Here is a 14451-nt window from a genome sequence, read left to right as displayed (position 1 = left end):
GCAGATCTTTTCAAGTAATATCATATTGTCAGAACTAACAAAAATATGTTAATAGGAACTACTTTTTTATTGTTTTAGTCACCATAAACATTTTTGCTGCTCTGAGTATTATTTGATAAGGCATAATGGCTCTATCTAGGATTTATTCCATTGATGAAGTTTTCAGGAATATACCTGTGGGGGAAAAGGATGGAAGTAAAAAAATCAAGATGGCAGCCCTTACCATCCTACTCCTTTGTATCATATGCTGTTGACACAGCTCTGCAGCTGCAATCATAATGTAGTTCTTTTTATACATACACACATGCCAATAAATCCTGCTTTCTACCTCTATTTCATTTTCTGAATTTAGCTTCTATTCCTTTACTGCAGTGGTGGGATTCAAATATGTGAACAACCAGTCCTCTGTGTGGATGCCCCTTCCAGAAGTCCATTCTGGGCCTGGGCAACAAAAAATTAGCTACCGGTTCTGCTGAACTGGTGCAAACTGGCTGAATCCCACCACTGCTTTACTGTCTTCTCACTGCTAATAACTTTTTCTGGTAACTTCTAGAAGCTTGTCTTTAGGAAGAACGCTGAATTATGCAGAGTAGACACTTACAAGGAATTTATTTTGGGTGCTGCTTGTGGCTTGTCATGTAAGAATGAAGAATGTATGTGTGCCTCAGATTGCCAGCAACTCTGACATATTGCACATGATTTTTCACAGAGCACCATGAGACGTAAAACAAAGTCCTCACTGACAATTGCCGATGGTTCAACTTTTCTTCGTGCCACCATAAAGGCCTGATGCCAGGCATCTGCAAACATACAATTTCAAAAAGAGCAACCGCACACATTTGTCTCATAGTATAGAAACCAGTAGCTAACAGCTGCACACATTGTCTCCAGTGTTGTAAACCTGTCATCAATACTATATTGTTTACATATGGCTACATGGCCTTGTAGGTTAGAATCCCTAAGCTGTTCGGCAGCAGCAAATGCTTGCATGACAGCTGTGTCAGTTGGAAGCAGCAATGTGGCCTTATTTGTTTCCACTGGAGCCTCAATAACTGTTTCCTCCATTCTCTACCCCCACCCGTCTGAAAGCCACAAATCTGATTCTTTCATTTTTTTAATGAGCATGCTGTTAATCATAAATGACCGCACTGCAGATGCTGGGAAGGCAGTCACTGGGATTTCCACTAACAAGACTCATAATTCTAGAAGAAATAATGGATTTCAGCAGCAGGAGGAAATCAAAATTGGAGAGATGTGCAAAAAGGTGCTAATTTTCTACATCAGTGAAATTCATCACATTTGTTGTAATTAATATGAAAAAAGGTTTGGTTATTTAAACAGCCAGTGCTTTGTTTTGCCTGTAACATCTTTTGAAAGGCCATTGATTTAAGTATTATTGCAACTTCTGCATTTGAAAAGTGCTAGTACTATTGTAAATAACTTCCGTCTGAACTGCAGGTAGCAGTTTTTAAACCGACTAAGGTTTTTTTAGTTCTTCTTTGGTTCAAGATCTCTATTTATTAAGGTAAAGAACTGCAAATATTCTTGAGATACATATCTCAAAGAATCTGACCTTTATATATTAATTTATTATCCTTTTGATAGCTTAGCTGAATAAATACTTATCCTCTAACACTAATTCCAGTGATTCATGTTTGCTCTGTTAACAATAAACACATTGCTGGCATTTTCTGTTAAAATGCTTAAAATCAGGAACATAAAATGGAGAAACAATGATGTATAAGCTTGGGGCTTTGTTTTTGTTTTAAAAAAGGAAGTACACTAGTTTTCTTCAAAGCTACTGAGTATCATAACATAGCAATGAAAACATAATGTAATACAACTTTTCCTTTAGTTTTCACTTATGTATGTCCGTCAAATAATTTCTCATAAATATCCCAACAGAAAGGTAAATAAAAATCCACGTACAACATATTTCATGGTTCTTATGGTGGAGAATGTCTAAGACTCAAGTGAGTTAGGGAGAAGGATCTTTGTGATGTTTGCTATGTGTAGATCCCAAAACTATTTCATACAGAACCATCTCAAGCTGTTATAACAATGCAGGGCTTGGAATTTTGAGAATGGTGGAAGATATATAAAGAACCCTCAAATTCATGATGTTTTCTCAACATTTATGATTTTGTAGAGCCATGTTAAAAAAAATTGGCAAGAAGATGATACTTTCTTGTTATTTTTCTTTGTTAAGCTCCCATTAACCAAAGAAAGACACTAGATCAGATGATACATAGGGAAATATTTGAAAATGAGGAGATACAGAGAAAGGATAGAAGGAAAGACAAAGTGTGTGACATTTTTCTATATTCATAAGTTATTAAAGGTACCTGAATATATTTGATCCCAAGAATCACTGTAAAAATTAGACATTCAGAGTATGGTTTCTATGTGAAAAGAAATATTGAGGTAGATGTAAGATTCAAATCAAAAACATTTCCTTTTGTCTATATCAGTGTCTCATTTCCTTTAGAAAGAATAATCTAAATGTCCATGTTTGCCTTTTTTTGTGTAAAGATATAGAAACCTGACTAGAAATTAACATCCAGTCCAGAGAAGAACTTTTGGAATAGCCTTTGAATGGTTACTGCATCGACATGTAGATACTTGCAGGATCATCTGCTTTAGATAGAATGAATCTGTCCAGTTCCTGTATCTTGAATTTGGATAGTTAGAGTGCTAGCAGTCAGAATTCTTAAAGGACAGAAATAGAGTTTATAATTTTAATGTTTATGGAATATAGACGCCAAAGGAGAGCATATTATTTAGTGGTTTTAATTGCTTGTTTTTATGGCTGTTATGAATAATTTAAATATCCCCAGAGTTTATTAGCAATTAGCAGTTCTAAATTGCTTGCCTACAAAGATTATTCCTGTGAAAAGATTCTCTCTTAGACAACAGGTGGATGAGTGAAACCATAAGTCACTGACTTGAGATGTGGCGGGGGGATAATTCTTTTTGGCCTTGGAGTTCTGGTAGGCCAATCCATTTTAAAAAGTTGTAGAGACATGAATTCTGAAGCCTCAGACTGTAGCCCCCACCCCAAAACTAAATTCTCTCAAGCAGTCTAGAAGTCTTAGCAGTCTGCTAAGCTTGTAAGCCGCCCTAAGTCTTCGGAGAAGGGCGGGATATAAATGGAATTTTTTAAAAAAAGCTGTCACTTTTGCTTTGTGCTATTGGTATCACGTAGCATTTTACTGAGCAAGAAAGGAAGACAAAAGGTATCAGTTATGAAGTCTTCACTCATCAATATGTCCTCCTATCATATTTCAATGCCCTGCTAACTAATTATTTAAGGACATGTCATGAAATGTCTTCATCTCTTTCCCAATGTATTGGTGAAGTCAGTCAACTTTATATTTATCTGATCTGATATTATGGTATTTTCCATGTTCTCTCACCGGAAACCTTGCTGTATGCAAATTGCAGGCATTTTAGTTGAAACCATGATAATGCCATAAATAGAGGTTAAAAAAAGTTCTCAGCTCTTTTTAGACACTTCTGGCTGCAGCATACTCACTCTTTGCTCTCTCATTCCCAAGTCATTGCCCTCCCTTCTCATTCTGATTTGTGTTCTTGGCCTGACATGACACTAAGAGACCAGCAGCAATAGTATTAACAACATTGCTAGAGAAAGGTATAGTTCCTATAAAAGAGAAAAAGAGGAGGAGGAGGAGGAGGAGGAGGAGAACTTAAAAGGGTGAGATAGAAAAAGAGCTCTTTAAAAACCAGAAGAGGAGTAGCAACACAATAGCAAGAAAGGTATGAAAGTCAACCGCGGGGCAACTTGAAAGGCAGCACCAGGCAGTTATTTTATTGTCCCTATGATTTTTTTCAATTGGCAGTCTAGATGTGCCATAGGAAAAAAGAAAATGGGACAAGTTGTAACACATGGTACTGTTTTGGTAGCAGAGTTGCAAAAGACTTATATAGAGCTCAAACGATAGAGAAAACGAATATAGATGCTAAATCTGAAACTCATAGTTAGCAGTATGTTAGCACCAGAATCAGCAGGACCAACAAATGTTTTGAAAGATATCAGTTGAAAGATACTGCTTGACTTCATTCCTTCAGATGCTTTTGATTCTTCATGACCTGATGGACATCAGTTCAACAAGAATGTCAATAACTGCTTTCTTGGGTTCTTGTAGCTCATGCGTGTGTCATCATGATAATACCTAGTATCTATTTTTTCAGTCTGTCTTTTTTATTGTCTTTGATTTTTAAAATCTTTGAGGTTCTCTCCAGTGACTCTTACCTTAATATTATGAATCCAAAACATTTAGGTTTTAGTTTCCTTATTAATATGTCCAGTGAGCAGCCTGTTTTACTTTGTCTAATATCGACAGACTTTGTCTTTTTTGGTTCAGTATATTTTATACATTTTTATAGTCCCTGTCAGGACCCACCTCAATCCACATCTTAGGAAATAAGAACTCTTGGATGCAAGTTTAGTCCAAAAGGAAAATGTTTACTAGGATGGAATCGATTGTGGGAATACAAGACGGAATCTGAGAAAAGTTACATTTCAATCCTATATAAACCATTCCCATTCCAGCCCCTCCCCTCATCCATTTGGTCAGGCTGTCGTCAGTTGCTAGGTGTCAGGTCCTTCCATGGGAAAGGGAACTCTCCTTGGTTTTATGGTTATTGCTTTCCTTTTCAGTTGTAAATGAAGATACAATCCAGACCTGTCTGTCCCCCCTCCCTTCCCCAGTAAAACATCCCCTGTTGTTTGAAAATCGCTTTAGTAACCATCCTCTCCCCCCCCTCAGAGAGATGGCAGAATCCCCAGAAATAGCACGTTGTTCTACCTATACAATTATGAAATGTGATATAAATAGATTCTGACATCCCATTATTATAGTCCCATTTTATAGTCCCATTATTCAAAGCCATACATTTTTCTTTGTTCATTCTTTATGACAGTCCAGCTATCACAGCCATGATATTACAACTGGGACAACAGAATGTATTTTTGTTGTTAATACTTTAATATTTTGTCTACATCTGTCATAGCCTTTCTTTCAAGTAGCAATCTCTTATTTCATAGCTGAAGGCACTATTGCTATGAACCTTCTGAACCTAGGAGATAAGGTCTATTAGTACTTCAATTTCTTATCTGCCTATTTGCATTGAGTTGGCAGGCTTTCCCTCTTAACATAATTTTAGTTTTCTTGCTGATTGTAGGTACTGTCTGTTCCTTTCAGCTTCCAAGTAATTCACTAATCTTTACAGAAAATGGAAGACAAATATTTATTTAAAATATCATCCAACATAACTGTGGCTCCTAAATGTATATTAATTGCTTGTTAACTGCAATAACTCATAATCTCCTATTGCTCAATATTGTTTTTAATGATATTGATGAACATAAACATGATATGAATTTGTGAATTAGGTACAGTAGTTCCCAACTTCTAATTTCATTTCTTATGCTAAATGAAAACAAACAACAATTAGAAGTTTTACTAGCTCTCTATAGTGCCAATCACAATTTGGCCATAAATTAATCAAGGTTTTTCAGGGCAGCCCTTCTGTTCAATTTGCGCAATTTGATACTTCTTAATAATGGGAACCATTTTTCTATCAGAGACATATGATCGCAATTTCTACACTCTCAGTGAGTTCTAAAACTCTGTATAGACTATTTCTTTATAGTTTAGTATTGCTTAATGGAAACCCATGAAGGTTCATAAAAAAGCAAATGGGTCGCTTTTGCTAACATTTTTTAAATCTCCTTTTTCATTTTTTCTTGCTTTGTTTCTTTTGGTGCTGCTTTCTCTTGTAACAAAAAAGCTCCTGGATAATATGCTGGTAGTATTCTTAAAGAGTTATTTCATGCTATTTGTGCACTGTAAAATAAAGCAATAATAATTTTTCAATCTGCCATTAATTCACTTTATTGTGTTTTGTGACCATAAAAAGAATTATAGACTTGGAAAACAAGTTCCTTGGGCTTTCTTCCAATCCATTTTTGGCATTTCAGGAAAATAGTATCAGTTAAATTGCACTTCGTCTCTATGTTTCTTCTTTCTCTTACACAACATATCAAGCAGAACAGTCAGGAAATTGACTATAGAATTTTTATTTTCTTATTTCTAGTAATGAAGTAGTAGATTTAGTAATATTTCCTTTATTGATTGATTTTACAACACTTATATCCTCTCCACTTAAATAAGATGGAGCAGTTTACATAAAATGAAATCTAAAACAAAAAAAATGAAAGACTAAAGTCATAACATACTCAAAGTTAAAATGTAACTGAAGAATGAAGATTAAACAGCCACCTCACATTGCAATTATTCAAGCACCAAATGTTTATTGAGAAATTGTTTAAGCAATAGGAGGGCATTCAAATTTGCAGGAGAAAATTATTTGAAAGAGGAAAAGGTTATTAATGAAACGGTTTCCTCATTGATTTTCCTTTCCTAACCATCCAGGTTAGGGTCCTGCCATATTCTTCCCATGAAGATCTAGCAGAACAGAGGAGTCTATTGGAAGAAGGTAGTTCCTAAGATAGACCTGAAGTTCCCAAAAAATAACAAACTTTTTGAACATTATGATAATGATAATGATAATGATAATGATAATGATAATGATAATGATAATGATAATAATAATAATAATAATAATAATAATAATAATAATAATAATAATAATAATAATAATAATAATAATAAGAAGAAGAAGAAGAAGAAGAAGAAGAAGAAGAAGAAGAAGAAGAAGAAGAAGAAGAAGTAGTAGTAGTAGTTGGAAGGGACCTTGGAGGTCATCTAGTTCAACCCCCTGCTCAGGCAGGAAACCCTATACCATTTCAGGCAAATGGCTGTCCAGTCTCTTCTTAAAAACTTCCAGTGTTGGAGCATTCACCACTTCTGGAGGCAGGTTGTTCTTCTGGTTAATTGTTCTAACTGTCAGGAAGTTTCTCCTTAGTTCTAGGTTGCTTCTCTCCTTGACTAGTTTCCATCCATTGCTTCTTGTCCTGCTTTCAGGTGTTTTGGAGAATAGCTTGACTCCCACTTCTTTGTGGCAGCCCCTGAGATATTGGAACACTGCTATCATGTCACCCCTCACCCTTTTCTTCGTTCAACTACACATACCCAATTCCAGCAACCGTTCCCTACATGTAATTTAGCAAACTGTGACAAATGGTACAAAAATCTGCTGGGAGCAAAGGTTTGTCATTCTGTTTCAAAATGGCATTAGAAGAACATAGTCTTTATCTAATAGTAAGTGAGAATGAGCTTGAGAGACAGGAAGAACAATTGCAGACTAGACAATGGTCAGAATAGCAGTAGCTGAGTACACAAAAGGAATAGAGATATGGTAAACACTCAGTGGGTTAGGATGCTGAGCTTGTCGATCAGAAGGTCGGCAGTTTGGCGGGTTGAATCCCGAGTGCCGCATAACAGAGTGAGCGCCTGTTACTCGTCCCAGCTTCTGCCAACCTAGCAGCTCGAAAGCATGTAAAAATGCAAGTAGAAAAATAGGGACCACTCCCGTGGGAAGGTAACAGCGTTCTGTGCGCCTTTGGCGTCTAGTCATGCCAGCCACATGACCACGGAGACGTCCTCGGACAAGCGCTGGCTCTTCGGCTTTGAAACGGAGATGAGCATCAGCCCCTAGAGTCGGAAACGACTAGCATGCATGTGCGGGGGGACCTTTACCTTTTACCTTTTTAAACATCTCAGAAGGACCCTCCCTAATTTCTTTAGCTGTAAAGGAAATGGGAGAAATGTACTTCTTAGACTTGCAAGGTTCTATTAATGTAATCTTACAACCAAGTTAGAGCTACTACTTTTGGCGTGCTTCTTTTCTGGACAACATCGCAAAGCTGACACATTCTCATCAGAAGATATCTACAAATTATCTTCATGGCCCAATACAAAATAATCTATCAAAAAAGGTATGGGAGGCAAATAACCTCTGAATATATCTATAATTAGAATTAGTTTGCAACAGCTCCCCCAAACCTGACAGGTAGAAAATGTATGTTGTTGAGAAAGGGGAAATGATTTTTAAAAATGTTTTTAAAAAAACATTTCAGGCAACTTATATTTAAAAAGCGAAAGAGAAACATGTTATAACAGAGCTCTACAAATCTTCAGAGTGTCAATGCTGCAAACATTGACATGTTTTTGCACTGACAATATAAAAGACAGCCTGTTACTTTAATTGCTTCATTTGGGAGGGAGGAAATCACCTGGAAGTTGTGATAAGATTGCAAAAGCCCACGTACAGAATGGGAAGTGAAACCTCATATGTAAAAATAATTGGATAATGTGATTTATGATGTGTAGATAAGGGCGGGGATTGTATGTATGTTATGATGGGTTTGGGGGGAGGAGATTTCAGATTCTGGCATCCCTCCATGACTGCCGATGTTTCATTTCATTATTAAGACTTTTAGATAAACAATGTTTGCATTTTATTTGAACTGTCTCATTTATCCGAACCATGACATCATGCCAGAATCTAAGAGGTTTGGAAAAACATGAAAACAGCATTAAAAAAGACTTCTAAGACTTATAAAAAACAAGCTAATAAAAAAGGGCTCCCCAAATAAAATTCCAAATGGGGGAAAAGGTTTATCTGTCAACTAAATATTTACATCTCAAATTACCCAGCAAGAAATTGGAACCAAAATTCTTGGGGCCTTTCCCCATTGTGAAAATCATCAACCCAGTCACAGTAAAATTGAAACCCCCCAGACTTTTGGGGAAAATTCACCCAGTGTTCCATTGTAGCTTACTGAAACCTTTTCAAGACTCCACTTTAAGACCTCCCCCTAAGAAAGCACCTGGACCCCTCATAGTAACGGGTCAGACCCATTATGTATTCTTGACTCTAGAATCTTTAAGGGAAAATTGCAGTACCTAGTACAATAGAAGGGATACCCATTGTCTGAAGCCATTTGGGTGAAATCTAGCAATGTGAACGCTGACAGACTTATCAAAAAGTTTTATGAGAAACACCCCAACAACCCAAAAGCCAGCTCCTAACTTGTGTTTGTTTACATTACATGATCTGTTCTTTTGTAAGGGGTGCCGGATGTCAATGCTGCAAACATTGACATGTTTTTGCACTGACAATATAAGAGACAGCCTGTTACTTTAATTGCTTCATTTGGGAGGGAAGAAATCACCCAGTAGTTGTGATAAGATTGCAAAAGCCCGCATACAGAATGGGAAGTGAAACCTCATATGTAAAACCAGGGCTTTTTTTCTCATAGAACGCTCAGAACGGCGTTCCGGCACCTTTTTCTTTTTCAAAAAAAAAAAGCTTTTGCACAAGCTGTGCTGCTATTGGCTTAAGCCTATTGCAGGCTTTGCTCTTTTATGACTCATGGACTTCAACTCCCAGAATTCCTGAGTTAGCTATGCTATTGGCTTTTGGAAGCCAATAGGAATTGCTGCTGAGCTTGCCAAAAGACCCGGCAGGCAAATGTTGCACAGGCAAGTTGCAGTGAAGATGCCCCAACTCCTCCCTGCTCCCCAACTACACCATCTCAACTACATAAGTAAGATATTATTTGCAAATAGGATATTCAAGTATGAGTCAAGTAAATTTTCCCTACATGGAGGGAGTAGTGGTTTGTTTCACTTTGTTTTCAAATTGCTGTAGGGAAGAAATGATGATTAGAAAAAGGCAGGAAGTTATTTTTATTAGGAAGAATTCATTTATTCCATGCTAGATCTTTGGGAGCTTAGTACCACCAGCACAGAACATTTGCTTTTCTGAAACTTCATTCAAATTCAATTCCTGATAGGGACATTTAAAAAAAGTTATTTATTAAATTTATATGCTGACTATCTCACCAACTTCTGTTTGTAGTTATCCACGTTTCTGCACACTGAGATAATTGGCCATTTTACAAATATAGAGCCTATCATGCTTTTATATTTATATGGAACAGGTACATTACCTGAAATTTTTGGAATGTGTAAAAAATTTGAACCAGCCCAGAAACTCATTTCCCATTGTTTGTGTATATAGAAAGTAAACCCTGAAATAGATTTGGGAAGAGCAAGGACTTTGATTAAATGAAAATGTTGCTAAGCATAGAACTGTTAAGTTAATTTGCAGCTGTTTCTGCTGTTTTCTTTTTATGTGCTCATGATTTTACATCACATTTTAAAATCATCCAAATTAAATAGGAATAAGATTGTGACTGAAAGAATACTAATTCTGAAATATAGTAAATGTCTTTAACAAGTAACGTTAAATTTAGCTTTAGTGTAATTTGCTTGTTTACTGTAGCTAAAACTGGAAATTATATTTCTAAAGCATTAGTTTGGATCATTGGAAAGAAAAAAGATTTAATATTTATGATTCAAAAATATAAATATGTGAGAAACATGTTTTAAAGACCTTTGCAGCTTGTTCTCATATATACCCTGCCACAAAGGAATAACTAAAATTATGAAATTTAGAATCTACCAAGCTTCCCTCTCATGGACAGAAGACAATCCATGGGAAATGTGAATCCGTAATCCATAGCTTTAGCAGCAATAATAAATCTAATTATGCTATGCATATTTAAGTTAGCCAGACCCTGGAGCAGTGGTAGCAATCTTCTATCACAATGGCAAGCCCTTTAAGATTATATATTGTTAATCATATAAGTGAAGAAATAAGGAAAACTGTGGTTAAAGAAATTGTTTGATCCAATAATAAAATTTAATTGATAATTGATGAATCAACCACAATAAGCAAAAAAAAATACCCTCATAGTATTTGTTCAATGCTGTATCGAAGGTATGGGAATGAATTCACCAGTAAATTTGTTTTTGGACTTGGTAGAACTTGAAAAAGTAACAGCAGAAGGAATATTTGATTCCTTACTCCAATGTCTTTACTCTTATGGGATGACAGGAGATTATTTGAAAAAAATATTTGATTTGTCTGGCATGCGATGGCGCCACTGTGATGATGGGATATAAAAGTGGAGTGAAAAAATTGCTGTCAGAACGTTTTCCTTCTATTATAGTTTGGCATTGTGCTAATCACAGACTAGAATTATCAGTAACTGATGCTGCCAAGGAAACTTCAGGAATAAATATATTCCAATCATTTATTGATAAACTGCATGTCATATACCATGCTTCACCAAAGAATAGCAGAGAGTTGCATTCATGTGCAGAATTACTGGGGACTGAGCTGCTGAAAATTGGAAGAATTTTAAGTACCCAATGGGTGTCATCTAGTTTGCGTACAGTTTTGGCTGTATGGAATAATTTTGAATCCATTGTGTATCATTTTGAACAAGCAATGCATGATCCTACAAGAGATAAAAATGATAAATGCACTTATGATGGCTTGAAAAGAAAAATAACATCTACAGAATTTTTATTGGACCTAGGATTGATGTGTGACACTCTCCAAGAATTGTCAGATTTAAGTTTCGATCTACAGGACCATAACATCGATTTGTATAAGGCAAATAAGAAAATAAAAATACTGGTACAAGTTTTTGAAGAACGAAGACAGAACTTTGGGCCCTATTATAAATGTGCTGTTGCTGCTGTAAGTGATCTTCGCTTTTGTGGAGTTTTACTTCACAAAAGAGATTCAAAAAAGGATTGTCCCATTGAACCAAGTATATTTTATACAAAATTGAAAGAGTCAATTGAAAAAAGATTACTTGATAGCAAAGACAATGAGTTGGCGTATTGGTCTCGTGTACTTGATCAAAAACATTGGCCTGAAGATGTTAATACTCAACTGACATTTGGAGAAGTGGAAATTAGAAATTTATCAATCAGACTACTACTAAATGAAAGAGAAATGATTTGTAGATTCTGTGAATATATTCTTGAAAAGACATATCCAGAAAAACTGTTGCATTTGATACGGACTCTGAATACCATTCCTATTTCTTCAAGTGAATGTGAACGTGGGTTTTCACAGATGAATCTAATTGCCACCCCAACAAGAGCTTCGTTAAAGACTAAGACAATTTCAGCACTTTTGTTCATCAAACTTGTTGGACCACCTCTGAGACTTTTCGATCCTTCAAAGTACGTTGATCTGTGGTTACTCAGAGGACAACATTCGGCGATAGATACTAAGAGCAAGGAAAGGAGTCAAGAAGATTTGCCAGATGAGAATTGGACAAAAGTTTGGAATTTTCTATGAACATTTGCCTTAAATACAATAAATTAAATGTATGTTAAGAATTGATATATAATTGTTTAATTATATAAATAAATATATAAATAAAATTATATAAATAAAAGATTAACAAGATGAGAGTTCTGGCACCTTTTTTTTTAGAAAAAAAGCCCTGTCTAAAACTAATTGGATAATGTGATTTATGACGTGTAGATAAGGGCGGGGATTGTGTGTGTGTTATGATGGGTTTGGGGGGAGGAGATTTCAGATTCTGGCATCCCTCCATGAGTGCCGATGTTTCATTTCATTATTAAGACTTTTAGATAAACAATGTTTGCATTTTATTTGAACTGTCTCATTTATCGGAACCATGACACAGAGCAAATCTTTGACAAAGGTTTGAGTGAACTGCCCTTTGATGTCTATCCATGAAACACATAAATGCCACACTTCTATCTGGAAGAACAGCTAAAAGGCTATACTTTGCTCATCAAAAGTGGATTTTGCACACTCATGTATGCATAGAAGATTCTAACAATGCTACCACAGTTCTCACAAGTCTATTGAATATACCGTATATACTTGAGTATAAGCCGAATTTTTCAGCCCACTTTTTGGGCTGAAAAACTCCACTTCAGCTTATACTCCAGTCAACAAAAAAAAAGAACTGTCCCTTCGTTCGGAACAGGCTGCTGAGAGAAGGGAGCGGCAGAGCCTTGCAGAGCTGGCGGCAGTCCAGCGTTGTTTCTCCCCCTCGTGCGTGCGTCTGTGTGTCAGACCCACGGGAATGGCTGGTAGGGAAGCGGCATTCCGGCATTCCCCCCCTTCCTGTGTGTCAGCTCGCCCCAGCTCACCGCCAGCCGCTGCTCCCCCCCCATTGCTCGCTCGCCCGCGCAGCCCCGAACTCGCCCCAGCTCACCGCCAGCCGCCGCTCCCCCCCCCATCGCTCGCTCGCCCGCGCAGCCCCGAACTCGCCCCAACTCACCGCCAGCCGCTGCTTCCCCCCATCGCTCGCTCGCCCGTGCAGCCCCGAACTCGCCCCAACTCACCGCCAGCCGCTGCTTCCCCCCATCGCTCGCTCGCCCGCGCAGCCCCGAACTCGCCCCAACTCACCGCCAGCCGCTGCTTCCCCCCATCGCTCGCTCGCCCGCGCAGCCCCGAACTCGCCCCAACTCACCGCCAGCCGCTGCTTCCCCCCATCGCTCGCTCGCCCGCGCAGCCCCGAACTCGCCCCAACTCACCGCCAGCCGCTGCTTCCCCCCATCGCTCGCTCGCCCGCGCAGCCCCGAACTCGCCCCAACTCACCGCCAGCCGCTGCTTCCCCCCCATCGCTCGCTCGCCCGCGCAGCCCCGAACTCGCCCCAACTCACCGCCAGCCGCCGCTCCCCCCCCGCTCGCCCGCTGCCTCGCCCGCGCCGCCCCAACGCCACAGCCAGCCGCCGCTCGCAGGTCTTTCCGCCTCCCTCCCCTTTGGGCAGCGCTCCGCCCGGCGCCTTCCCTCCCCCGCTCTCCGCCACCTGGCGACGCGCACACTGGCGCAGCGTGGCTGAAAGGAAGCCGGTCCCTTCCCTTCGCTCCCCGCTTAGTGCCCGAGTCATGGCTGCTGACGGGGTGGATGAACGCTGCTGTCAGCGCCCAGTTCGGGCTATGTGACTCCGACGGCCCCGCCGTATTTCTCGGACAGCAGCCCGAGAGGTAAAAAAAAACCTCATCTCTCTCCCCAGCCTCGTCTCCCGGCACGTTGGCCCCAAACTCCCCATCGGCTTTCCCGGTGTCGCTGCCAAGTTCGAGGGGAGAAGAAGAAGAAGAGCGGGGCGCGGGGGTGAGGGTGGGGGCTGACGGAGGAACGAGCGGACAAGCTTGGGTGGCGGGGCAGAATTCCGCGGGTCGCTTTCGAGGCCGCGGGAGCGAACCGTCTCCAGTTCTTCCGTTTACTCCCGGCTTTAGGCAGCTCCAGGCGCGCTGGGGAGTGAATTTGGGGGCGGAAGGGGTGCATCTCTTTGCGCCCCCCAGGCCTCCCTAGCTGCTTTGTTGATGGCAAGGGAGAATTGGGGATCGGAGTGGGGGGCATTGGCTTGGAAGGGGGCGGGGACGCGGCTGCTGCGGAGAGGACTCCGCTGTCCTTGAGGCAAGGCTGAAGCTCCTGAGCCTTCTTCCCATTTGCCTGGCTCTCTGCGCTTCCCTCCTTTCCCTCCCCCCCCCACAATTTTGCTGAATCAGGGGGCTTCTCTTGAGAAACGGGCACGAGGAGGGAAACAACGCTTGACTGCCCCACACACACACACACACAAGCGGCAAAAGCGGGGTGGGAGAGAGAAA

General features: G+C 39.5%; 1 long non-coding RNA gene across 1 annotated transcript in view; it reads right to left on the bottom strand.

Moving 5' to 3' along the window:
• Positions 1-6598: 6598 nt before the first annotated feature.
• Positions 6599-14451, bottom strand: part of LOC308665630 — a 72064-nt gene continuing 64211 nt past the window's right edge. Inside the window, exon 3 of the long non-coding RNA XR_014025910.1 lies at positions 6599-7733. This is a non-coding gene — a long non-coding RNA (uncharacterized lncRNA). The remainder of the gene's footprint in view (positions 7734-14451) is intronic.

This window comes from Vipera berus (genome assembly GCF_964194415.1).
Source record: "Vipera berus genome assembly, chromosome: 3".
Taxonomy (NCBI): Eukaryota; Metazoa; Chordata; class Lepidosauria; order Squamata; family Viperidae; genus Vipera; species Vipera berus.
The sequence above is the reverse complement of the archived record's forward strand: the minus strand, read 5'-3'. Positions and strand labels throughout refer to the sequence as shown.